Source organism: Ictidomys tridecemlineatus, chromosome 13 (genome assembly GCF_052094955.1).
Source record: "Ictidomys tridecemlineatus isolate mIctTri1 chromosome 13, mIctTri1.hap1, whole genome shotgun sequence".
NCBI lineage: Eukaryota > Metazoa > Chordata > Mammalia > Rodentia > Sciuridae > Ictidomys > Ictidomys tridecemlineatus.
The window spans coordinates 63,129,912-63,156,387 of NC_135489.1; the positions used below are offsets into that span (position 1 = coordinate 63,129,912).

At 42.1% G+C, this 26,476-nt stretch overlaps 2 pseudogenes; one reads left to right on the top strand and one right to left on the bottom strand.

The window, feature by feature from the left end:
- Positions 1-275: 275 nt before the first annotated feature.
- LOC144369885 (prostacyclin synthase pseudogene) lies at positions 276-4,105 on the bottom strand (annotated as a pseudogene).
- A 19,787-nt stretch (positions 4,106-23,892) lies between these two features.
- On the top strand, positions 23,893-25,353 carry LOC144370079 (transcription factor AP-2 gamma pseudogene; annotated as a pseudogene).
- The last annotated feature ends 1,123 nt before the right edge of the window (positions 25,354-26,476 follow it).

A 26,476-nucleotide genomic window follows, 5' to 3' on the forward strand; every position in this document is an offset into this window, starting at 1 on the left:
CAGCAGGAACATCCAAGTCAATTACTTGAGGCGAGACCGCTGCCCCTGGGGGCCTGTCTGGAGAGGGGCAGGTGGCGAGGCCAGCTGCTGTGGGTGGCGCCCCCTGGTGGAGCACATGCCCCTGCGAGGCCCCTCACGGGACAGTCCTGCTCCTCAGCCGGAGACCTTATGTGCTCACCAGGGAGAAGTGGCCGCCCACGGGCAGCCCTGGCCTTGCGCGGCTCTGGGCCTCGGCCAAGGCCGCAGCCCCTCCCCAGCCCCTGCTGCATCCCCTCCCAGCCCCGTTCTTTTTCAGCCGTTTTCTATTTTGGGCAGTGAGCGCTGGCTGGCCATTACTGGCAGCAACCGGAAGACAAATTTAAATTTAAAAAGTGAGTCTGTCTAAAGGAGAATATTTGCAACTTAAAATACAGGAAAGGAAAAAAAAAAGAAGAAAAAGAAAGAGAAATAGCCAGCAAGGACAGGGCTGAGGACCCCTCTTCACGCCTGCGGCCCGCGGTTCCCGGGAGGCAGGAGGAGGGCGACACCCGGGCCTTCCTAGCCCTGCAGCCAGCACAGTGCCGCCATCTCTCCCCATTCTTTAACACTTACTAAAAGGAAAAAAAGGGAGAAAAGAAAAGTCGAGAAAAATTCTAAAGAGTGAAGCAAGAGCATTTAACCCCTGCTCCAGCGCCTGGGCCGCGGGGGGAGCCTCTTCTCCTGGAGCAGTTCCCATGACCTGCTCCAAGGAGGAGGGACCGGCCCTTCTTTGAAGGCAGGGGAGAACCCAGCCTCGGGGACAGCCCAGCCCAGCCTGAGGGTCAGCCAGGCCCAGCCTGGGGGGGAGTTGGCAGGTCCTCCCCGCGTACGCTGGCCTCCTTCCTTCCCCGCAGCAGCGAGGCGGCAGCGAGGGTTGCCATGGAAACTGGCAGTCCTCCCACAGGAGGCTGCCGGCTCTGATTTCCTGCAGAGTTAAGAAGCAGGCGGCGGTGGGTCACCCAGGCGTGGAGATGGGTCTCCCCGGGGATATCCAGCCTCCTGCCAATCACACCGTCTGTCTGGGAATCCCGGGCTGCCTGGCGACAGAGGACTGGGGAAGCCCCACACCCCCCACTGCTCCAGGAAGGGACGGACCCCTGGGGCCTCTCCTGTCCACCTAAAGCCAGAGGACTAGCTCTGTGTCTGTGTCTACGGCTCATGGTATGAATGCACACTCAAGCCTCTGGCTCTGGGCACTCCAAGGCCAGACAGAATGGCACCCCACCAGCCCTGGACCCCGAGGAACATGAGCCCATCCACCATTTGCTCCTAGAACAAGAAGTGTGGTCTCAGTTCGACCAGTTGATGAGCTGTGTGACCCCCAGGAAACCCACTGCACCTCTCTGAGCCTACTTTCCCATGTACAAAGAGGGCATCACCGTCCTCTCTTCACAGAGACATTGTAAGGAATAGAAATCCATGTCTCCTTGCGCGTCACAGCACTCCAGGGGCATCCGATAAGCAGAACCTGCTGTCGATAACACCTGCGGCCACCATCAGGGTTCGCAGGCTGTTTTTCTGACGTCGTTTTTTTTTTAAAACTGAGGCAAGTGTTGGTTTCCTCACCGACCTGCTTGTTCAAAGGCTAGTGCAGGCAGGTCTGTCGGCTGGTTCCCACCAGCTCCGTGACGTCACTTCTGCTCCTGTGACGTCACTTCTAAGAGCCAGATGGTCTCAGACTTGGATGCCCTCGGGGCCAGAAGGTACCAAGAGGCAGAGCCAACTGAGCCCGACGCTGGGGGAGCAGAGCCCAGGACCGGCCAGGCAAAGGGCTCGGCTCCTGCGCGATGCCATGCGGAGCGCCCGTGTGGCCAGGGCGCCCGGTTGTCAGGAGAGCTGGACGTCAGACTGTCTCTCCCGCAGACGGAGGGATTCAGACTAAAACCAAGTCCAGGTTCTCTGAAGTGTCAGCCAGGGAAACCACCTGCGGTGGACTGTGCAGCAGCAGGGGTCGGCTCAGGAGCTCAGCCCCTCCCGTGCGCTGGCTCCTCAGCCACCTGGGGCCTGTCTCCTGGTCCCCGAGGCAGGGAAGTCCACATCAGAGGACTCTCCCAGAGCCCAGCGCTCCGCGGGGCCTAGGGACCACACCCGGCTGTCCGCTCTTCGGAGATCCTTCTGTCTCTCAGGTGTCCCGTGGACGGTGGGGGGACTCTGTCCAGTGAGTGGGGCACCCAGGGAGGGAGGAGTCCTGAGGGACGCCTTAGCAATCAGGACAGAGCCTGCGCTGTGGACACACTGCTGGGTCCAGGCCAGCATCTGCTTTGACCGGCTTCGCCTGGACCACACTAGTTGTCAAGGGCTGGGACAGGGACCACCGTGGAGCTGGGGGCCTGGCAGCAGGACTCATGGCCCTGCCCAGTCTGGATTAGCTTCAGGGGACATCACCAGGTGACAGGAGCAAGGTGAGCCGGGGAGGAGGAGTCCGGCTGCGGCTTGAGGTCTGCAGCGGTCCGAGCCTCTGCGGTCTTTCCTGCTGTGTCCTTCGCAGCTCCCGCCCCTCGTCCCCTCAGTGGACACAGCCTCTGGAGCAGCAGGAGAGGGCGATGCTCTGCAGCAAGGCAGAGCCGCGCAGGTCAGGGCCGGACGCGGAATTGCACAGGCACGTCGAGTTCTAGCTGCATCAGGCCGAAGCCGTACCTGCTGAGGTCGAACTCGGGGACCTCCACGTCTGCGCGGATCAGCTCCAGGTCGCAGTGCGTCAGCACCAGGACCACGAACTGCTTGATGCTGCTGACGGCGTAGCCCCTGCCCAGGCACTGGTTGTGGCCCGCCCCCCAGGGCATGCTGGGGTGCTTCAGCCGCTTCCCATCCTTGTAGAAGTCTCTCTTCTCCGACCCGTCGGCGTTCAGGAACAGGTCGTATTTAAACGTCTCGGGATCCGAGTAGGTGTCAGGGTCTCTCTGGGGACTCAGGAAGGGGAAGAGGAGGAGGCGGTCACCACGTCGCAGAGAGAATTCCCGCCCATCGGCCATGGGCATAGCCATGTCCACCACCACCTCCCGGGTGATGAAGGGTGCAGCTGTGAGCCTGAGGGTCTCATCCAGCACGCTGTCGAGCACGGGCATGTTGTCTAGGACCTTCTGCGGGAGGGTGGTCATCTGTGAGCCGGGCTGCTCTGCTCTCCAGAGGACGCCCTCGAGTTCCCCGCGGACAGCAGCCAGGGCCTCGGGATTCTTGAGGAGGAAGAGGAGGAGCCAGAAGGCAGCAAGCCCCATGTTTCCCTGTGTAGCCCACAGTTGCAGCACCAGGGCCCGCGCCTGCATCTCCTCCGACGCCCCCAGCTCCTCCAGGTGCCGCAGGTAGCTCTCCAGCCAGCTGCTCCGTTGGGCTCGCGTGGCCAGCCTTACGGGGGATAGCAGCTTCCACAGGTGGGCTTTGACGCTGCACACATGGTCCTTATCCCCCACTGACAGGGAGCCTCGCGCCAGCTTGGGGAGCATCAGGTCCAGCTGGCGGAAGGTGTGGTAGACGTTGGCCGAGTGGGCTCTGTCCTGGGCCTGGCTCTCCTAGGTGCGTGGGGACGCCTCCACTCCATACAGGGTCAGGTAGCCGGCTCTGAGCAGAGAGCCATAGCAGAGGTCCAGGAGGTCCACCTCCCGCCAGCTGCTGGCCCCTTCCGTGGCGTCGCCCAGGAAGATGGAGCGGAGGTTGGTGAACATGGCTTCTGTGAGCGCCTGCAGGTCTCTGTGGACGAGTGTCGGTCTCATCCGGGCCTTCTCCTCCGTGGGGCTGTAGTGCGGGAGCTGCACGTCGAAGATCCTCTCCATGAGGAAGGGGCGTACGAGTGGAAGTCCAGCCGGGAGCGCGGCTCCCACGCCACCCTCTCATAGGAGTGGGGGTCCAGGAGCACGGTCACGTGCCGGCCCCCCACCAGCACGGTAAAGATGTTCCTGTGCTTCTCCTTCATCCTAGCGAGGAAGCTGGAGGCGTCTCTCCCAAACTCCAAGGCGTGGCCCAACCAGAGGATGCTGCCCAGGTCCAGGGGAGGCTCGCCAGGTCGCCGCGTGCGCCGGCGGGTCAGCAGCAGCAGCAGCAGCAGCAGCAGCAGCAGCACGGCCAGGAGGCCGAGGAGCTCGGCCCAGGACATGGCAGCGGCGGGAGCGGTCCCTCCAGGTAGGCAGCGCACCGCGGCCCCGCGGTCCCTAGACCTCACCGCAACCCCGCGGACGGCCCCGGCCCCCGCCCCCGCCCGGGGCCAAGTGGAGCGGACGACGATATTTCAAGAAACTTCAGAGTGGTCTTCCAAAGTGAATGTACCATTTTTCATTCTGACCAAACACACATGAAAGTTCCTTTTACTTAATACTCTCACTTGTATTTGATATTGTAATTTTTCAAAAAAAAATAGCCATTTTAATTGTGGCATAGTGGTATCATGTTGAAAATCCCTAATGACACATGGTATTATGTAGTTTTTCATAAGCTTTTGTTCTATGTGTAGATTTCCTCTGGTAAAATTGGTTTTCAGATTTTTTAAAGTCAATTTACTAATTGTGTTTTTTTCTTATTATTGTATTTTTGGAGTTACTTTTATATTTTGGATGCAGGTTTTAATAAGATATTTGTTGTGAAAATATATTTTCCCATTCTATGGTTTGTTTCTTTATTCTTTCAACATTTTTTTCAGAGCATTAGTTATTGATTGATTGATTAGTTGATTGATTCATGCATTATTTGTGATGGTATCTCACTATGTTGCCCAGGCTTGTCTTAAACTACTGGACTCATGCACTCCTACCACTTCAGCCTTCCAGGTTCTTAAAGTTTTTCATTTTATCAAAGTTCCAATTTACCAGTATTTTCTTTCATGGATTATATTTTGCTATTAAATTTTAAAAACCACTGTCAAATTCAAGGTCACCTAGACACTTTCTGATGTTATTTTATAAATGTCTTATGTTTAAATTTAAGTCTTCAAGTTTAACTCATAGAAGTAGAGAGTAAACTGATGATTGTTACCAAGTACTGGTATCAAAACAGACAAGCCCTCCAGTGAAATACCATAGAAGACACAGAGATAAATCCCCATATGTACAGTCATCTGATCCTTGACAAGATATCAGAAACATACATTGGAGAAAACACAGCCTTTTTAACAAGTGGTTTTGAGAAAACTGGATAACATATGTAGAAGAATGAAATGAGAAACTCATTTTATATTTCAAATATAAGTGTTTTGTGGTAAAACACTTTAAACTTATTTTTAGTTATTTTGAAATATAAAATGAGGTTCTCATTTCATTCATTTAATTTCTTTATTCCAAATTTGTATACCTTTTATTTATTTATTTTTAAATTTTGTTGTTTTACTGCATTAGCTAAGAATCCAGGAACAATAAGATGAGGCATTCATGCCATCTTCCTGATAATAGGAGCAATCACTCAGTTGTTCACATTATGTATAACATTACTGTTGGGTTCCTTGTTTTGTTTTTGATAGATTTTTAAATCAGGTTGAGGAATTTCCATGGTGTTCCTAGTTTCCTGAAAGTTTTAGTCATGAATGAGCATTAAAGTCTGTCAGATGCATTTTCTGGACCTGTTTATATGATCAAATGATTTTTCTTCTTTAGTTTGATTGATGAGTTAATTACTTTAACTATATTTTGAATGTTGAGCTAGCCTTGCACACCTGGAGTAAATATCACTTGGTCTTAGTGTAGAATTGTTATTATGTATTGCTAGATTCTGTTTGCTAATACTTTTGTTGAGAATTTTTAAAAATCTTATGTTCCTGAAAGATATTGGTCAGCACATATTTTTTCTACTTATGACTTTATCTTGTTTTGGCATACAGCCCCATGAAATGATTTGGGAAATGTTCTGTTCTTCTATTTCTGAGAGAGAATATAAATCATTGTCTTCATTTTTTTCCTTGAATTTTTGGTATAATTCATCAGTGAAATTTTCTGTACCTGGTGTTTTCTTTATTAGAAGGCTGTTGATTATTCACTTTTTTTTCTTTTTAGGTATAAACCAAACCTACTTAACATTATCTATATCTGCTTTTGTGAATGTTGTAGACTGAGTTAGTATCCCTTTAAAATGTATTAGTTAAAACATTGTCTCCTATGTGATGGTATTAGGAGGTAGGACCTTTGAGAGGCAGTTAATTTCTGAGGGTAGACTCTCATGAATGGGATTAGTGCTTTGATAAAAGAGGCCTAGGGGTCCTCACCCCTTCTGCCATGTGAGAACACATTTGTACATATTCCAGGAGGTGGATACTTATCAGACAATGAAACTGCTGATGGCTTGCATTGATTTTTAACCCACTCATCCTCCAGTAAGATGAGAAATAAGTTTCTGCGTCAATTCAAAAGAATATCAATCCACCCAGTTTGTGCTTTTCTGTTATATAGCATCATGAATATATGAAGACCCTGAGTTTTGGTATTGTGTGTCTTTCAAGGAATCAGTGCATTTTAAAATTCATAAACATATATAATTTTCATAATATTCTTTTAACCTTTTAATGTCTATGACATCAGTGGTAATGAAATTCTTTTATTTCTGACATTAGAAGTTTTAAAATATTTTATGTCTGTTTTTTCTCCTCTTACCCTTCCTCCTCCTCTGCCTCCTTTTTCTTCTCTCTTTGCTGTTTCCCCTTCTCTTTCAGTTACCTTGGCTTGAGTTTGATCAATTTTATTGATCTTTTCAAAAATTAGCTTTGAATTTTGTTGGCCTTTAGATATTGCTTTCCTTTTACAAAACTTCATTGATTCTTGTTCTTTTTTTCTGCTTTATTTAGGCTCTTTCTCTATTTTTCTAAGGTGGAGGTTTAAGCTATTAATGGTATATTTTTCCAGTGCTAAACTCTTTCTTCTAAGTACTGTTTTCTCTACATCGCTCAAATTTTAACCAAATGTTTTAATTTTCAAAATGTAACTAATTTCTCTTGAGACTTTGGCTCATGTGCTATTTAGAAGTCTATTGTTTGATCTTCAATATTTTAGGAATTTTGGTGTATTATTCTGTTATAGTTTTCTACTTTGTTGTTGTTCAAGGACACGTTTTGTGTGATCATTATTCTTTTAATTTGTTCAGTTATGTTTTATATCCTAGCATGTGATCTATCTTATTTGGAGTTCTATGTGAGCTTGAGAAGAATGTGAATTGTGCTGTTGTTGGATGAAGTGTTCTATAGATATCAGTTATTTCCATTTAATGAGAAAGCATCACTCATCATACTTGGCCTCTTTAGACTGAAATATATGGAAATGTTATTCTCTTGAGAGTGGGAAACATAGGATAAACTAGCCAGGAAAGTGGGTGTGTAGCTCTCCTTCCCCAGCATTGCCAGTAGCCAGCCAGGTTTAAGATTTACTGTCCCTGCCTGCACTTCCCTGTATTACCACCAGGGCAGCCTGGACCTAGGGGCTCTGCAGGTGTGTGGGGCAAGGAGTGCAAAATGGCAGATGAGTGGATGTGTCTGCAGGTTCCACCTTCGCCCCACATCAGAGAGGAGAGAAAAGGCGGGGAGGATGTGCACCAAGAGACCTCTGCATCGAGTGAGATATTGGATGTGGGGTGGAGGAGCCTCGAGAATGTGGACGTGAACCCTGTCCCTGGAACCTTGCTCAGGATGCTCACTCTTTTGAATTCGAAGACCTGCAGCACAGGAGTGGCAGGAGTACTTGTGAGTACAGCAGATCTTTTTAAACTTATATTGAAAACTTAGAAATTGTGTTGTTATTGTAAATAAATATTGACAAATTTAATCTCTGGTTTGTCTCTGAAAATGAAGCTTTAAAAGTATCTCCAAATCCCACCACTAAAATAGTATGGATTAAAATTGTTTTTCCTTTTGTTGCATTTAAAACATAAGAAGCATGTTTTGACTTTTGTGAACCTAAATGTAGGCTGCTGTTTTGCATATTCTTTGAGTAAGTGCAAGAACCTAAAATTAGTGCTAGAATATTGACAGGTGAGATGAGGTGAGTGAACATAATAGGAGCTTGCAAGTGCCTTCACTTAACGTCATTTCATTACAAATGCATTTCATAGGAACTATGTAAGAAAAAGTAATAGCCATCAAACTGGCTCTGTTCTGCATAGTGTGGATCCTTGCATTTGGAACTCTGCAGAGTGAAGTGGACCAGAGAACTCTGGCATTGCACTGGCAGGCACAGCAGTAGGGTACAGGAATAAACCTGGATTTCCCTGGCATGTTCTGGGAGACTTCCAGCTCCTCTCTCGAGAGGGATTTTGCTTAGAAGAAAAAATGGTTTGTCATTCAGGTTGTTTTAAATGTTCAAATGCTTGTGTTTTGTGATTTGTTCTGCTTCTGATTTTTGTGAGTTCAGGGTAGTCAGGCTGATTGCTCTGCTCTGGATTAACGCTATGATATGCTAGCCAAATGGTTTCAGCAGTCCTCAAGGTATTTTAATCTGACAATTAAAAAAAAAGTTTAAAAAATCTTGATCACAGGGCTTTTCGTTTTCTTGAGGAATTTTTAAAACATCTCTCATGTCCTTCACTCCCTCCCTCCATCCCTCATTAATTTTTTTTTTAATTAGTTGTGACTGGGTGTGGTTGTGCACTCCTGTAATCCCAGTGGCTCAGGAGGCTGAAAGTCAGGAAGATCATGAATTCAAAGCCAGCTTCAGCAACAGTGAAGTGCTTAGCAACTCAGATGCTGTCTCTAAATAAAATACAAATAAAATACAAAATAGGGTTGGGGATGTGGCTCAATGGTTGAGTGTCCCTAAGTTTAATCCCCAGTACCATTTCCCTACCTTGCCCTCCCCCCAAAAAAAGAAGGCAAGTTGTGGGCAGGAGGACAAATTAATGTGACTTTCAAGAAATTCACTTTACTGCCATGTATCCAGATTAAGCTTTGTCATCATGGGAAAGTTTAACCCGAAGGGAAAAGCACTGCAAAGTTACTCTTCCAGCATTCATCCCTCTGTGCCAACTGGCTTAATGATTTCATTTCACTCATTTAAGACCATAGTGTATGTGAGTCCCTGAAACAAATGAACATGCAATATCGACCTGCATTTCAGACACAATTTTAACTTAGCTTTGTGTAACCACCTCCATGAATTAATTAAAATGGGGCATTTACATGAAACCCAATCATTAAGTCCTGCAAGAAAGCATTGTCATTTTGCTAAGAGATTTAAAAATAACCATACTAATTAATTTGCTTGTAGAAATGAATTACCAGATAATTCCTACACATAGTCACTGAAGTACAATTAAAAAACAAGTCACTGGAGGTCACTATAACTTGGAGTAAATGTAGCTTCAGAAACCATTGCCATGAGAGGAGCAGGGGGCTTTTTGCTGCCTCTCCCATTTCCTTAGTTTTAATTGCATGATTTTGATGTTGTAAGCAGTTTTACTCTTTGTTTTTCATTGGTATTGCATTCCCTGGAACCCAAGAGAATGCCCCCTCTGACCCTGAGCATTCTTGCTAAGAAGTCACAGTGCAGGTACTCTGTGGGGAGGGGCAGTACACCTGCCTGCAGTAGATGTGTTTCTAAGCCCAACTCCCTGTGGCTCTCTGGCTGACTCCGTAAATATCAACACTAGCTTTCATGTATCACCTCTTTTAATTTTGTTGTATTTAGTACTCAAATTAATGTTAAAAATAAATTTACATTGCCACAACCTTTTTAGATAATAAGGTCAATCTCCACAGGGAAGATATGGCTGTGATGGTTCTTCAAATGTCAAGATTATATTTAAATGGCTTGTGGCTTTAAAGGTTCACAGAGACTAGGAAAAAATACATTTGATAATTCCTTAGGGCTCCCATTCTGATAGTATGACTTCTGGGAGTAGAAATAATGGTGAATAAATGTTATTAATCTCATTAGGTAAGATAGATAAGTTAATAGATAAGCTAATATTTGTTTTCTGAGTATTTGGGAAGTATTTGTGTGTATGTGTGTACAAGTAAGGTACTTAAAACTTGTATTTGAAATCTGTTATTACCAAGTCATAAAGAGTTTATTCTCATGTCTGTGCTATCCTGTCAGAAATTAAATTAGTTAATTAATTAATTAATTTTGCTGTATTTGGATTGAACCACAGGGCACTTTACCACTAAGCTATATCCCCTGCCCTTTTTATTTATTTATTTCTTAGATGGGGCCTCCCTAAGTTGATTAGTGCCTTGCTGATTTGCTGAGGTTGGCTTCAAACTTGCCATCCTCCTGCCTCAGCCTCCTGTTTGTGAGAAATTTTAAAGAGGAGTTTGCTGGCAGGATAGAAAATTAGGTTCAATACAAAGCCATGGACCTCAGTGTTGCTAAATGCTTTTACTGGCTAACCTTCATTTCCTTAAGAAGTGCTTTAAGAACTTAAATAGTCCTTTCCTGTAGGCTTTATAACTAAACTGAAATGTTCTTGAGCACCAACATGAAAGTAATGAGAAGTACAAAGATATCTAAAAAAATGCATAGATCTTCTTCCCATACAGACTGAATGCTGGTTCTCAGGAGGAAACCATTCTTCCTTATGGGTCAGCTCGCATGAGGTTTGGTCATGAGAGCAACTCTTCCAGAATAGGACTTGCTGGAAGTTGCACTCTCAGAGATCATGCACATTTTGACATGATCTTTTTAATCAGAAGGAGATTTTGAGTCAGGAGAATTTTTCACAGAGGGTAAAATGTTTCTAGATAGCCTGTACCATTGGCTTGTGCTTTACTTTTTCCTCCTTCCTTCCTCTTCACTCCTCCCCCTTTCTCTCTCTTTTCTTTTCCTCTCTACTCTCTCTGTCCCTGAGGTTAAACCAAGTTGAGTGGACTGCAACTATATATAGTCTATGACACAGGATCTATTATTTTGAAAATATGAGCAACTGCCTGGGCTGCCTTCTAAAACTCTTTTAGTCAAGATGAGAGTGTTTTATGTGGGAAATTCTTGATGGGAACTCTAGGGGAAATTTGAACACAGATTCTGAGTTAGAGTTCAGTTTTTTGTATGAGCAGTTGTCATTTCCTTTACTTCCTTTTGGGAGGCACAAGTGGAGGAAGAAGGTAAGTCTGTTTTATCATTTTCCCCGGGAATCTGCCATTTATTAATTTCTGGGTATTTGGAGGAAAAAGAGGGAGAATAATAAAATGTCCATGTCTTGTTTTTTTATCCAGTGCTTTAAATCTGTCTCATGGATTGTCACTCTGAAGTATAGGGTTCACTCTTCTCCCATGTAGCAGCTACACAGTTGGAATCTAACAGCTGCATCATTCGCTCCATGTAGGTAAAGCACAAACTCTACCTGACAGCTTCTGTGCCCCTATTACTCTAAGGAGGATTAAAGTACATATTAGCAATTTCATTCCTTGATGGTGATATCTGAGGAGTGACCACACTTACAGATCCAGGGAGTCAATTCAGTGAGTAGGTCTGACTTGAAATCTCTGCACGTGTAATTTTCTCCAGAAGCTTCCTTTTGCTTTCTTCCCCAGTCAAAAGTGCCCTTTATATTCCAAGAAAAAAAAACTCTGGGTCACTATAGGTAGAACATACACTTTGAGTCACTCTTCTAACAGTGATAATGTTTATTTTCATCCATTGATGTCTTCCTTCATTTCCATTAAGTTCAAAAAATCACTCATGGAAATGTCCCTGCCCATGACTGGAGGTGCAGACCAAGTCTATTTTGTTGGCTTACATGGGAAGCAAATCCATGATGTTCAAGTAATATGCTTGACCTGAGGAGTCTCCATATCGATACCTTGATTTGAAGATTTGTACACTGTCTTCATTGAAGCCTCGAGGAAAGCATTACTTTATATCATATTTGGTGATAGTGTATTAATCCTACAAGTTCCTGCACAGTATTACCAGTTTCAAGTATAAATATCCACAGTGTCATCTAATAGCAACACAACTGTAGTGTATATGTTATTCTTATCTGAGAACACAGTCAACCTTAAATACTTGGTGTAAATCAGGGGCATGTAGAATGGAGGCTCTGAACAGTCTCCCATATAATGTCATGAACATTTATTAAAAAATCGTTCAGTAGTGTCTTTGTCAAACTCTCTAAGAGTTTTCTCTCAGTAGTCAAGTCATTTAGTGGACATGGATTGTTTGTCCTTATTTGATAAGGGCTGTCAATACTCTTTATTGCTAAAGGAATATGTTCAATCTCAAGTAACGCTATGAGTGCTAAGAGGATCAATATAGTCTATAAAGCCTTGGATAACAGGGTCTAAACTCCTGCTGATATTTTAACTGAGTCAGGATCTTCTTTCCTCAGTAGCATGCTTGCTGTTTGCCTATAGTGAGTTGGATCTGCATCAACCTGGTATGTGAAGGAAGGCCCCCCCTGTGAATGGGAAGCCATGCATTGATGTAGGCATTGGGGAAATAGCCCTGGAAACAGGGATCAGTGTCTTTATGGGCATTTGAACTTGGAGTTTTTTAAAAAGAACTTTTTACAAACTAGTAAAAAGATCGGTATTCATAGTATGTGAACACATTTCCAGAAGTATGAAGACTAGGATGTGTTTGCGTACTTACAGAAAACAATAGCATTTTCTTTAATAAAAGCTCATGTGACTGCTAAGCCCAGAGTGCCAAATGAGGAGAGACCTAGGCTTGGTGGGGTCTGAAGCTTGTGGAATTGTAAGGGATTCTTTAAGCAAAAGCAAACTAAATGACCATAAGGACCCATTCTCAGTGCCCCTGCCAGGCCTGTAGGGTATTATGAGGAGAACTCAGGCCTCATGGGTCTCAAGGAAAATCTTCTTCTCTGTGTGAGTTGTTTGGTAAAAGTGAGATCAAATCATTCCAAAGTACCTGATAAAGGACAGGAAACTGTCCTTAAATAAGTAAATGTTAGGACTGGGGATGTGGCTCAAGCGGTAGCGCGCTCGCCTGGCATGCGCGGGGTGCTGGGTTCGATCCTCAGCACAACAGAAAATTAAAATAAAGATGTTGGGTCCACTGAATACTGAAAAATAAATACTAAAAAAATAAATAGGGGCTGGGGATGTGGCTCAAGTGGTAGTGCGCTTGCCTGGCAGGCATGCGGCTCGGGTTCGATCCTCAGCACCACATACAAAGATGTTGTGTCCACTGAAAACTAAAAAAAAAAAAAAAAAATTATGTATATTAAAAAAATTCTCTCTCTCAAAAAAAGAAGGGAACAACTCATTGATGAGTTTATTTAAAAAAAATAAGTAAATGTTAAAATGTGATTTTTTTATACAATGGAATTTTACTCAGCAATAAAAGAGAATAAAATCATGGCATTTTCAGGTAAATGGATGGAGTTTGAGAAAATGATGCTAAGTGAAGTTAGCCAATCCCAAAAAAACAAATGCCAAATATTTACTCTGATATAAGGAGGCTGACTCATAGTGGGGTAGGGAGGGGGAGCATGGGAGGAATAGATGAACTCTAGATAGGACAGAGGGGTGGGAGAGAAAGGGAGGGGGCAAGGGGTTAGCAAGGATGGTGGAATGAGATGGGCATCATTATCTAAAGTACATGTATGAAGACACAAATTGGGTGTCAATCTATTTTATATACAAACAGAGATGAAAAATTGTGGTATATATGTGTAATAAAAATTGTAATGCATTCTGCTGCCATGTATTTAAAAAATCAATAAAAAATAAGTATATGTTATGGTGAATTTTCCCTTTAAATCACAAAGGAAATATAAAATATAAAATTTCTAGGTAATTGTGACTCAAAGTATATGTCCTACCTATAGTGATCCAGAATTTTTTTCTCGGAATATGAAGGGCACTTTTGACTGGGGAAGAAAGCAATATAATATATACACTTTTGAATATAAAAGTGTAAAATAGCTTAAATGATTTGAAAGTATTTATCTAGGGTTTAGCTGTAGCCTCAGGTTTCTAAATAACAATGATGAATTGAACTTTAGGATATTTTCCTCACTTATTTTTTTAGAACTTTTGAAGGGTTATTTCAACACACAAAGTTCTTTAGTGTGTCTTGTAAATTTTACACATTTCTACCTGCCTCTGGGACCCACTGATAATCCAGTTGCCTTAGGCCTGTGCTGTTAGTATTGAATAGCTTCTTAAAAACTGCATTATACATTTCTGTATATTTTTGAAAGGCATAAAGCCAAATATAAAATGTTTCTCCAAAATATAGATATGTGTTTTTTTCTAGTTTCAATTCTAACGCATAAAATTATGTGCTTTGAATGTTTTTTCAAATCACTACTTAAGAAAATTCTGCAAATTCCATGATTTTGTCATTTTTTAGTGCTGCGAAATACAGATTGGACACAATAATAAACTTTCAACAGACAAAAAAAAAAAAAAAGAAAAAAAGAAAAGAAAATTCTGTACCACTTTTAAATACTGCCAAAGAGTGTGATAGTATGACCTCTCAGTCTTCTACAAAGGCATTGATTAACAGGTGTTACCGCTATTTACGGCTTGCTTCTTGGAATGCTGAGGTATAACACCAGAGAAGCATGCTGAGGCAAGTGTAGAGTGGAAAGTAGAAGCTTTATTAAAGGACAGCAGAAAAGACTTCTCCCTGGAGGAAGAAGGGGACCCAAGAGGTGGAATCCATGGAAGGTGGAGGTCTTCCCTTTTTTATATAGTGCTAAGGTCTTCTTTCAGCTTTCCCACATTCATGCCTTTTGTTTCCCTTTATCTTTCAGTGATAGAATGCAGGTGGGAAGACCCAAAAGGTGGGGAATAGATGGGCTGGAGGAGTAATCTGGGCAGGAAAGGCCTGGGGAAGCTTTTGATTAGCATTTCCCTGTTTGCTGGGAGCTGTTTCATTAACTGTTCCTTAGAATGGGTTCCGGGCCTTGGGGACATTAACATTTCAATTTCCCCAAGTGTTGCTCTGGTTTTCTGGACTCCATTCTCAATAATGGCCTCCTTTTCATTTATCTTACTTGATATTAGACCGGATTTACCTAACTACACTAACTACCTATCTGTAAATCTGGCTTTACTGGTACCCATTATTTCTTAATTATCTAGGATAAAACTCCCATAGCTCTCTTACTTGTTTACTATTTGATTATAATTGAAACACTGAAATGTTATCTGCTAAATTGATGAGTGCAGTTTTGCAGATAGGAAAGATAAAGATGTTAGTGTCCTCTAGGACATTAATTAGTTTTTATGTAATCTAGCCATCTCTTTCTCATGTCCTCTCAAAAATGCCTGTAAATTTCTACTTCCTCAAAAATGTACTTTCCCTGGATCATTTGTTGATGAGCTTACAAAACTTTCTGTATTTGCTTAAGAGTCAAACACTTCAATTCTTTTTAAGTGTTTGAAAATGGTGCTATGACATAGACATTGAACATATCATTGTTAGTTTAGTTGTCCCTTTATACTGTATATCCTTTCTTATCCATTAGAAACTTTAATCTTCAATAATGGAATAGAGAGCTAGCTTGGAAAAGAGGTAAAAATATCATTAGATTTAAAATGTTGGGTATTTTCAATATATTATAGTGAAAACTAATAGAAGCATAAAACATTTGACTTTCAAAAATTGTTATTATTTGTATACTATAATTATAATAGTGGAATTTATTATGCCATATTCATATATGCATATATCATAATTTGATTAGTCTCATTCATTCCCCAATACCTTTCCTTCTATTCCTTCCCTTCCTCTCCCATACACTTACTCTATTCTACTGATCTCTCTTCTATTATTATTATTTTTTGTTAGTGCATTATAATTATACATGTCAGTGAGATTCACTTTGATTTATTCATGGAGGGACATAACTAATTTGGTAGATTTTATTACCCATGACTTCCCCATGCCCTTTTCTCCTCTCTTCCTCTCTATCCCTTTCTTCTACTCTATTGGTTCCTGTCTTCATGAGATTCTTTTTTTATTCTTTTTTCCCCCTCTCTTGCTTCACATATGAGAGAGAACATTTTATCCTTGAACTGTGTGAATCTGGCTTCACATATTTTATTTAGCATGGTGTTCTTTAGTTCCATCCATTTAACTAACAAATGACATGATTTCATTCTTCTTTATGGCTGAGTAAAAGTCTATTGTATTCATTTTTTCATCAGTTGAGCACTTGGGCTGATTCCACTGTAAAGGTAAAATTTCCAACCTGATTCTAAGCTGCAGAGCCTGAGTTAAAGTGTAAAAGACCAGGCATCCTAAAGTTTCCAAAGTGCGGAGATTGGGTTAAAAAGTAAAAGACTGGGTATTGTTAGAGTCCCTCTGCTACCCCCAAAACCTGTAATCCCTGTAGCTGTTAGGACAATACTGGAACTGCCCAGTAAATATTTCCACTGACTTTCTGGTTGTTTAATAGCTAAGGGTTTTGAGTTGCTTGGCACGTAGGCATTGCAGGACCTAAACCAATCAGTTTGAATGTGTACCCCACCTAGGAGCACCAATCACTCCTGCCCTGATTGTTCCCGCCAATGTATGCACTAATCCTGACTCAGGGTTGTTGTTCAATTTTCCCGCGCCTCATGATGATTTGTTCTTATGTATGCAAAGCCCCCGCCCTCTCCAGAAAGTGTACTTAAGCTCTGCTTGAACTCTGCTCTGGGCTCTGGGCTGCTCTCCCTTCTTGAGTGAGCACAGAGTCCCAGCGCGCTGGAATGGATCCCCAATAAATATCCCCTTTTGCCAATTGCATGGAGTCAGTCTCTTGGGTGGTCTCTCCCTCTGACGTTTCGCCAGACCCTTACACCACAACTTGAACTAAATCAGTATACTATAATGATACGTGAATACCAATGATTATAGCAGTGTAATTTACAAAACACTTAGCATTTTAATTAGATTAAAATTAGAAATTGCATTCTTATTATATGCTCATTAATATCACAGCAATAAAAAATTTCTTCCAAGATTATAAGTCGCAAAGTGGGGGAAAATATATACTATTTCTTATCTGTGCTGTAGCATTCATTAAATTTTTCCTGTATACACTTTAGGATAAGGTATACTTGCACATATAAGATGTGCATGGAGGCAGGGTCAATTATATCTAACCCATGAAAAAAAAAATTGGATAAAGTTTGGTTTTTGACTAACAAACATAACATTTTTTTTTATTTCATTGGGAGGTTATTATGAATGTGTCTGATATTTAAAATTATGAAACTTTCTAAATATTTTTAGGATGTGGCTTTCAGGAACTGTATTGCTTGTGGTTCCATCACCTGATTTAGTGGTTTTATTCTCTGGAGAAGGAATTATAATGCCACGTGATTTTTGGGACTGGTGGACATTGGACTCTGTTTCCATAGCCCTGGGTGGTTCCTGGAACTTTGGCTGAAGCTTCAGTCTTCTTTGTAATGTCCTATTATTTGGGATATTCAAGACCCAACAGAAAATTTCTCTAATATGTGAGCAAGCAGTGGAACCACTGATTGGAGTCCTGCAGGTTCAATTTCTTGCCAGAAGACTTAGAGCAGGGGCTGCCTGAAGGACTCAGACTCTGTAAGTCCTTTGTTATGTTACCATATAAATCCTTGGTTTGTCTGAGTGGTTGGTAAAGTTAAATTGAATACAGTGTTTCTAGGATTAGTGAACTGTTGGACAAAATGGTGAAATTATCACTGCTGTCATCAGAAATTCACTAAGGGAGAATTCAAGATAAAAAGGAAGGCTCATAGCTTATTGGTTAGTCCAAGCAGCAAAAACAAAACACCCATGTCAGAGAGGGAGGAGCAGAGATTTATTCAGGAAAGCAAGGAATCCATATTCAGGAAGAATGCGGCTGTCAAGGGAGTGAGATGCACCTTTTGGGAACTCAGGCTCTTAGAAAAAAATCTGGCTTGGGAAGTGACAGCCCTTGGAGAAAAACTGACCAGAGAGTGAAGGTATGAGGAATTTATCACAAGGCTTTGAGTTTAAAGTAGTCTCCCTTTTCTTCCTTTGTCTCCTTTCTACCTATCTTTTATTTATTCTATTTCAATATGATATTATTCAGAAATGCTACCTACTCACTATCCTATAAACTTAATGGAAAAGAAAAGGAAGGATGTACTTCACAAAGAAGAGAGAATGAATCCAAAGAAAATGAAGTGAAAAAAACTCTTATCAATAGTATGCAAAACAAATTAATAAAACAGAAAAATTTGATAAGATCTAAATTAGTAGATATTGAACAGCTATCTGAAAATCTCAATTGTTATAAAAATAGGGACTGAGATCACCAGGTGGGGAAGATAAGGAAGGAGAATGTTCTTATTCATGTTCTTCAGGAACACAGTGGATTTTAACCTTAAACATTTATTTTTAAAAAAATGAGATTTGGTTTTGTGTCAAAGAGAAGAATGCTCAGTAGAAAGTAAATTGTGCATGCTGTCAATTGTGAGACTTGTTTCCTACTTAGGAAAAAAGTCATGTTTTGTTTCAATGAGTGCTTGTTGGTTCATTCACTGTTTTATATAAGAATATCTTCCCCTAAACCTGGAAATTGTGTTCATGGTGTAGAATGGGTGGATGAGATCATTCAAGCATGTGGTTTTCCTCAGTCTACTTTTTTTCTTTCATTTCTTAATTGGTGGTGGGTAACTACAGATTGAACCCAGGGATGCTTAACCACTGAAGTATATCCCCAGCCATTTTTATTTTTATTTTTTAGTTTTGCGGCAGAGTTATTGAGGCCCAGCCTCCCAGAGCTGCTGGGATTACAGCCCTGCACCACCATGCCTGGCCCATAATCCACTTGCTATGGGGCCTGCTGTAGCCAAGGAGGCTCACCTGTGGTGGCTAGGTGACCCCTGAATGTATCCATGGGGTGTATTTAATTCATGCTTCTACAGTCCTACCAGTGTATTTAAGAAGTTTTTACAATCACTATTGCTGGTAAATTATAGAACAAACACTTTTTTTTCTGTGAGCAATTTAAATATTTAGTTAATTCTTATATTTTAAGTTTTCTTGCTTTAGTAATGCTTATAGGGTGTAGATTTAGATTTGGATTTATAAAAGAAAAGTCACTATCCACACATGGTGTTGCTCAGACAAAGGGACATTTCTATTGGGCCTTCTCAAGGTTCACTGGTTCACCCTGATGGAGATTAAATTAGAGAAGAGCTATACAAATTTATTAAGGTGGAAAAAGGGAAAACCCAGCAGGGGTGGGGGTGGGGAGAGATCATAAGAGGATTGGATATGCACAGCCAGCAAGGATATCTTGTGATACAGAAGGGGTCTTCCAGGCAACAACCACCTGTGGCCAACTATCTGGGTCAGGTGTTAGAATCTCAATCTCTATTTGCTGTGTTTATAGCCCTCCTAGGCAGAAAAGAGGTGGGGGATATAAAATGGACCTCCCACCCCAATGCACAGCTGCTATTTACTAATGTAGATAGATACTTTTCTTTTGGAAAAGAACCACCTTTCAGAACCATTCCTGTGTTCACAGAGCCTGAAGTTTCTCTGAATTATCCAATTTGAAATATGCCAAAGAAATGTGTCTGGGGTAGGATATTTTACTCTCCTACAGGGTCACTAAATAAAGTTTCTCTAAATTCTTCTCAACTGCGAATGTTCAAATTATCAGATTGTGTGTGTGTGTGTGTGTGTGTGTTTTCTAAGACAGTGAAAAAAAATTCTCCTGCAGCCTAAGTCTTATCCTGAAAACCCAACATATTATTATATTTATGAATCCAATGTGACAGTACACTTGTTAAATTTTTGTAAGTTTTTAAAGTCTGTGGTATTTTCAGAAGAAACATTTCTCTAAGTAGAAATGACCATATGAAATTTTTCATATTATTTCTAGGGTTTAAAAAATTGTGCAGCAATTTTCAGTTATTCCACAACAATATAACCCCACACCCACCTGGAAAATTTAGACCCTCTGGTTCTTATTATAATTTTTTTTTTCTTTTTGTTACCAGAGATTAAATTCATAAGAATGAGTGTGTCTTAAGTTTTAAAATCAGAAGCTGAAATATTATTTTATTATTTCAGTCTAAGGTTGTTATTATGGCATGACAAACAACAGGCTATTGATTAAAGTGGCTTTTCAATATGGTTTAAATGTTTTATAAATATGAATTTGTTGCATCAGACAGCCTAGGAGGATAGCCCTAGCAATCTGACCTGAATCAGTGTCAATTGTGTACATTTGTGATGTGTTTAGTTTTTCTATAAAACATATTACAACTAAAAATTTTTCTTTTGTGGTGCTAGAGATGGAATCCATCCATCACCTTGCTCAGGCTGGATAAGCACTCTACCACTGACCTATGCCCCCAGCCCAATTCTAAAGCTTCTTTTAGAAACACAACCTTGATTATGTTCATACTTATGAACGAATAAGTGCACTCAAAAGTTGAGATAATTTTGCAGACTCATTCTCATGTATATGAGTGGCTATTATACAGAGAAATAAATTTGCTTTGGCCTAACTACAGTATTTCCTTTTCTCTTATGTTCATTCTTATAAGCATATTATTTGTACTCAGCTTTAAATTTTTGTAAGTTTTTAAAGTCTGTTTTTAAAGTCCTAAGTTTGTAAGTTTTTAAAGTCCTAAGTTATAGTTCTTTACAATTGCTTTATCATCTCACCTGTTAAAAAAATTTCTTTGAATAATTTTCATAGCTTTGAAGCCTTTCAAGTTTTATCTATTTTTTATGGACATATTATTTCTCAGATTATTTATAAGAATAATATTCAGTTAATGAAACTGCATATTTTATAATGATGTCATAGAATAAAAATGACATCTGATCCTACCAACTTTCACTCCAGGCATCATAGTATAAAAGAAAGAACAGTTCATATTGAAAACATCAAGGAGTGACGATTTCTGAGGGTACCTGAGAGTTTACCTTGTGTGTATGTCAATTAGCTGGAAGATGCAGAAGTGCAGGAACTGTACTGTCCCAGTACACAGGTAGAGAGATCCTCCTGTGCCAGGGCCTCACAGGAGGAGGGCACTGTGGGAGATCACTCTGAATGATTTGTGTTCTCAGTCCCTGAGAGGAGAGGCTTTGACCATCACTACATCTCATAGTGACCTGGACATTGCCCAGTCCTGGAAGTTGTCTTCATACATAGGTGTGTCGCCCTGCAGCCCCTTGGGTTGAATTACACTCACCTTTTCTTTGTAACCTGCCCCTCTGAACTTTTTTTGGATGGAACTTTCTAAGAATGAAGGTCCCCCCAATAAAAGCCCACTTCCGAATGTGCTCCCTCTCTTTGGCCAGCCTCTCCTGACTTTCCCTTGCTCTCCCATTTGGGGAGCTTGAGGCTGAAAGCCATAGAGCCTTCCTGAAGCTTGTTTAAAGGTAAAGTGTATGTCTGTGTTTTATTTGGTGTCCCTGGAAATTCACATGAGCGACCTGAAGTTCAGCTGCCCGCATGGGTCGGGGCAGCAGGGCACCTTGTTTTGATCATATGATTTCACAGGTGGCCTCAGGAGTCAATTGGAATAGCTGATTCTAAGTCCTTCCAGTTAGGGTTATAAATAAAATTATCATTTTTTTAAAAAAAGTATCAAATTGTTTTTCCCAAGGAAAGATTATACTATAAAAGTTATTTCTTTTTAAAAATATTACTGTTATTATTATTATTGGTACCATGGATTGAACCCAGGGGCACTTAACACTGAACCACATCCCCAGCCCTTTTTAATTTTTTTAATTTAGAGACAGGGTCTTGCTTAGTTGCTTAAGGGCTTGTTAAGTTGCTGAAGCTGGCTTTGAACTCGTGATCCTCCTGCCTCAGCCTGCTGAGCTGCTGGCATGCACTACTGTGACCAGTCTTTTTTTCCTTTTTCTTTTTAATACTAAGCTTTGGGGAATGAATGAATGTGTTGTTTGGCACTGTGAATGCCTCCCCCCTACACTTGTATTTTAAATTGGATGTGGAGGTTACAACTGTCCTTCACAGGATTATTTGTAGGGTCTTAATATGTGATAACTGTCCTCACAGGATTATTTGTAGGGTCTTAATATGTGATAACTTATTTCACGATAAAGAAAATAATGCAAATGCTTTTCATCCTAGCAGCAACCCTATTGGTTGTGTGATCTCCATTGTATAGATGAGAAAGCTGAGGCTGAGGAACATCCCAAGATTAGTCAACTGGTTCATTCTCTCTGACTTATACCCTGCATACTCTGCTTCTCAAATCTGTGCTTAGTTCTCAGCAAGCTAAGGGATGTGGGTGTGTGTGTTTGGGGGTGGGGGAGACACCATAGTGGTGAGAAAAAAAATGTGAGCAGAAGTGACTACAGGGGGAGCCATGAGCCATGGCTGTCAATGGACATTCATTAAGGAAGGCCTGCTGGGGCCCAGGCTGGGAAGGGGAGCAGGCCCTCATGTTAAACAGTTCATGGGTTAACCCTCACTTGCCCCCCCCCCACCAGTGGGGGAACCCCTTAGCCTACAATACGAATAACTCTGACTGGAGTTTTGTTGCATTGGAGAAATTGCCATGGTAACACTCCAGGTAGCAAAGCCTGAACAGAATTCATTGAAATGCCCATAATGCCCCAGTAACATAATGCTCCAGTAACATACCAACCACTTTGGGGCTTCTTAACCATTTGTGTTTGTGTGTGTGTGTGTGTGTGTGTGTGTGTGTGTGTGTGTGCCACGAACAAATCCATTCTGCAGTTTGCTGAAGCCAATGAGCCCCTTCTCAGAGTAATGCTAGTAGATGCAGAACATTTGCATCTGGAATTACAGAGAAAAGCAATTATTAAAGTGCAGTAATGAGGGTACTAGAAATGGTAATATAATAGCCATCCTTGGCTATTAATTAGCATGCAAAAGAACAAAATCTGGCGATGAAATTAATAACTACTGTTATTTTGAAGAAATGAGACACAAACTGTATTTCTAATCATGCAATGATTGCTATAAAAATATCTAATTTATATTGGTTAACCAAATGCACAGGGCATGCTGAACCTGTGTGGCCTGTCATGTTGAGTTGAGTTAGAGGTTAGTGAAAATAAAGATGTAATTGTCCTCTACTCATGTTTACATAGCCCCTTCCCTTCATTCCCCTGGATTAAGAACCCTGAGCCATGTGAGTCACTTCTTCAAGTCTTATGAACAGCCTCCTGGGCTTTCTTTCTTTCTTTCTTTCTTTCTTTCTTTCTTTCTTTCTTTCTTTCTTTCTTTCATTTATTTTTTTGGAGAGAGATTTTTTTAATATTTATTTTTAATTTTTTAATTTTTTTTATTTTTTTAGTTTTCGGTGGACACAACATCTTTTATTTTAGTTTTATGTGGTGCTGAGGATCAAACCCAGCACCCTGCTCATGCCAGGCAAGCATGCTACCGCTTGAGCCACATCCCCAGCCCCACCTCCTGGACTTTCAATTGGGCTTTTAGTGAACCCTTAGCTCAAGTTATGGAAAAGATACCTTAAAAATATGGAGTCTTCCTGCTTGTAGTTCTTGCAGACTGCATTTAGGTAGTCCCCCTCTTCCCATTTCCCAAAAGTTTTATAATGATCCCCATAAACACTTGCATCATTTTGTAGGATGCATTCTTAGGAGCCAGTATATTTTGTTACCATTTGATATTCTCTCCTACTTTGTAAGTATAGCTAGTGTTCCAATATAGCATTAGTTTTTGAATATTGAGCTAATAGCTAAGCAATCATTTTTAAAAAAAAATTTCTATCTATACAGTCACATCATCTGCAATTTCTAACAGTTGCTTTTTCTTCTTTCCAGTTTATATGCTCTTCATTTTAAATTTTCTTCTGTTTACTGATAGGACTTTTGGTACAATGATAATAGAAGCAGTCGTCTTCCTGATTTTAAAGAAAATCTTTCTAATATGTCCCCATTGAGTCATGTGCTAATACCAATTTTCAGCAGCTATCAAGAGACAACCATGAACTTTTCATGTATTTTACAAGTCAGTGTCAAAATATACCATTATTTAAAATTAAATTATGACTCCAACAATTGCAGGCTGATGAGCGAGCTTGGTGCGCACTGTGTTTGCAGCAAGCGGACTTACCCCTGGAGCGCAAGCTCTGACTTATCTGGCTGGGGACCCCAGGTCCTGAGTTGGTGCTTCAGAGCGCCCCGGGGGAACCAAGCGCCCAGACCTTCGCTGCAGGGCTTGTAGCCACGGGAATCCACGCATCCCCCACCTAACCTCTGCTGGGCAGCATCTTTACAGTTCTGCACTGCTGCTGTCCCACACTGGAGTCCCTGAATACTAGCCGCCACCTTACTTTCCACCGCCCTTCCAGCAGCTGGTTTACACTCAGTTGGCCCATCCCTATTTGCATCTGAGCAAAGCCTATGCTGTGGCCATCAATCCCCTGCACCAGCCTGTGACCGCCAGCAACCAGCAGCAGTCCTGGCCTGGCCGCCAGAGCCAGGAGGGGGCCAGCCTGCCTTTGCACCTAGGGTGCCTGGCGGGCCTGCTCCCCCATCTCTCCGGGCAGGAGGGAGGCGCCATGGGCTACAGCCGCTTAGACCTGCTGTTCCCCAGTGTGCATGCCCTGGATGCCATCTTCCTGGCAGAGAACCTGGGGCTCCACGACATGGCTCACCAGATGGAAAAGGTACAGAACGTCAACTCACACCAGCTTGGGCCTGATCAGACTGTAATCCGCAAAGGTCCCATTTTCCATGATTAAGAACCCCCTAGGTCTCCCCTGTCAGAAGGAGCTGGTGGGAGCCATGCAGAATCCCATAAAGTCTTCTGTTTGGTTCTGGGAAGACTCTCTCCTCAGCTCCATGTCCAAATATAAAGTGACTGTGGCTGAAGTGCAGAGGCGATTGTCACCTTCTGAATGCTTAAATGCCTGGCTGCTGGGAGGTGTTTTCAGAAAAACCAAGTCCAAAAATGGAGGCCAATCGTTGTGGAGAAAAGTTGGACAAGACTGGGCTGAATCTTCTGGCTGGGAAACTTGGAAAGCTGCTCTTGAGACCCTCCTGACATCCTTGGTGGAAGGAAAAGCTGTTCACTTGGCTTGGGACTTTGTGTATGTCTGTGAAGTTGAGTTTCCTAGTAAGCCAGTGGACGAAAATTTAACCAGGCCTCACCCAGGAGGGTAAACCGAGATTGCAAGGAAGAAGAATAAATACACTGGGGGCGGCTCAGCAAGTGTGGAAAGAATTCATGGACCTCCTCAATCAAGACTGAACATCCAACTGCAGCAACAGGCCCTCCCTGATCTTGGAAAGGTACCTACAGAACCACCTGTCTCATTTCAGCCTGATTACCCACCCATAGGTTTGGCAGCCAGGCCATCTGCACCGCTGTGTCTGCAGTGTAGGAGCAGGTCAAAGAAGCCCTGATTGTCATAGACAAATCCTATAAGAACCCCGGAGACCAGAGTCCAGTAGATTCTAATAAGACCCTGGAGAAAATGGACAAGTACAAGAAGTAAAATGGGGGGGGGGGAGCAGAGGGCAGGAAGGGAAAAGACTGAGGAATCCTTCTCCACTGGGACAGACTGGGACATGCTCTTGCTAGGGGAGGAGCTTCCAACCTCCCCTACCCACCTATCCAAAGGCTTCTGTCACTTGAGACTTGCAGGATCTTGACCTGCCCTCATGGATCCCTGTGGCTTCTCCAGCACTGCAGTGTCTGTCCTTGAACACAGGATCCAAGGTGACAAGTACTGGTTTTTGTTTTGTTTTTACTTGCTCAGCATTATTTTTCAGAACCCCGTCCCTCCTTCCTCTGACTTCCAGGGTTAACAAGAAGCCATGCTGTTGAGATTTCAGATTGATTATATTCAGATTAACAATAATTTATTTCCTTCAGTGTTAAGATATGGCTGGTTTTTATGTTCACTAAATATTTTTATTTTCCAAAAATTAGTCTTTATCTACCTACTTTAACGATGGTTTCCTCAAGGAGGAGGCAAAGGTACCACGTGCTCTGCAGCCAGAGAGTAGGTGCTGGTGGGTGCAAACCCCATGCTCAGAGGGGCCTTCTGGTTGTAGGAAACTTGTAGAAACAATGCCTGCTGACGTTTCATTTTTCTTTTCTCTCTCTCTCTCTTTTTAACTTTGAAGGTTAACTCTTTAAGTGGGTGACTCTTTGGAATGACAGGTTCTTGTAAGGAACTGAAGTTTTATTTGCATATTTATTTCAGATCTTGATTTTTCCAGTAAACTTGAAAAGGGTGGCACTAAGCTCTCCTGCTGCCTGTCACCCTCAAGCCCCTGTAGAGGCTCTGTATTTTGAGAAACAGTGTGTTGAGTGTACAGAATATATTTATGCATAATTTAATGGGATCTGTAAATATTGGTGCACTTCTTAAAAGTTTTTGAGAAATATGATTTGATTTTAATGTTAAGTTTTAATGGTGGTGGGGTAATTTATAACATGTCTTTAGATTTTATTCATCTGTACACAGGGTATGAAGAATTAAGAGGATACAGGGCTTTGTTCTTGGTTTGGAAGATTCTGTTTAATCAGAGCTCTGTGTTCAGAAAGCAATAACTTGGTGTCTCATTCCTGTGAGGCTCAGTCACTGTAAGGTAAATGTGCGTTAGAGTTGGTGTGGGTGAAATGGAGGTTTAAACTCCTT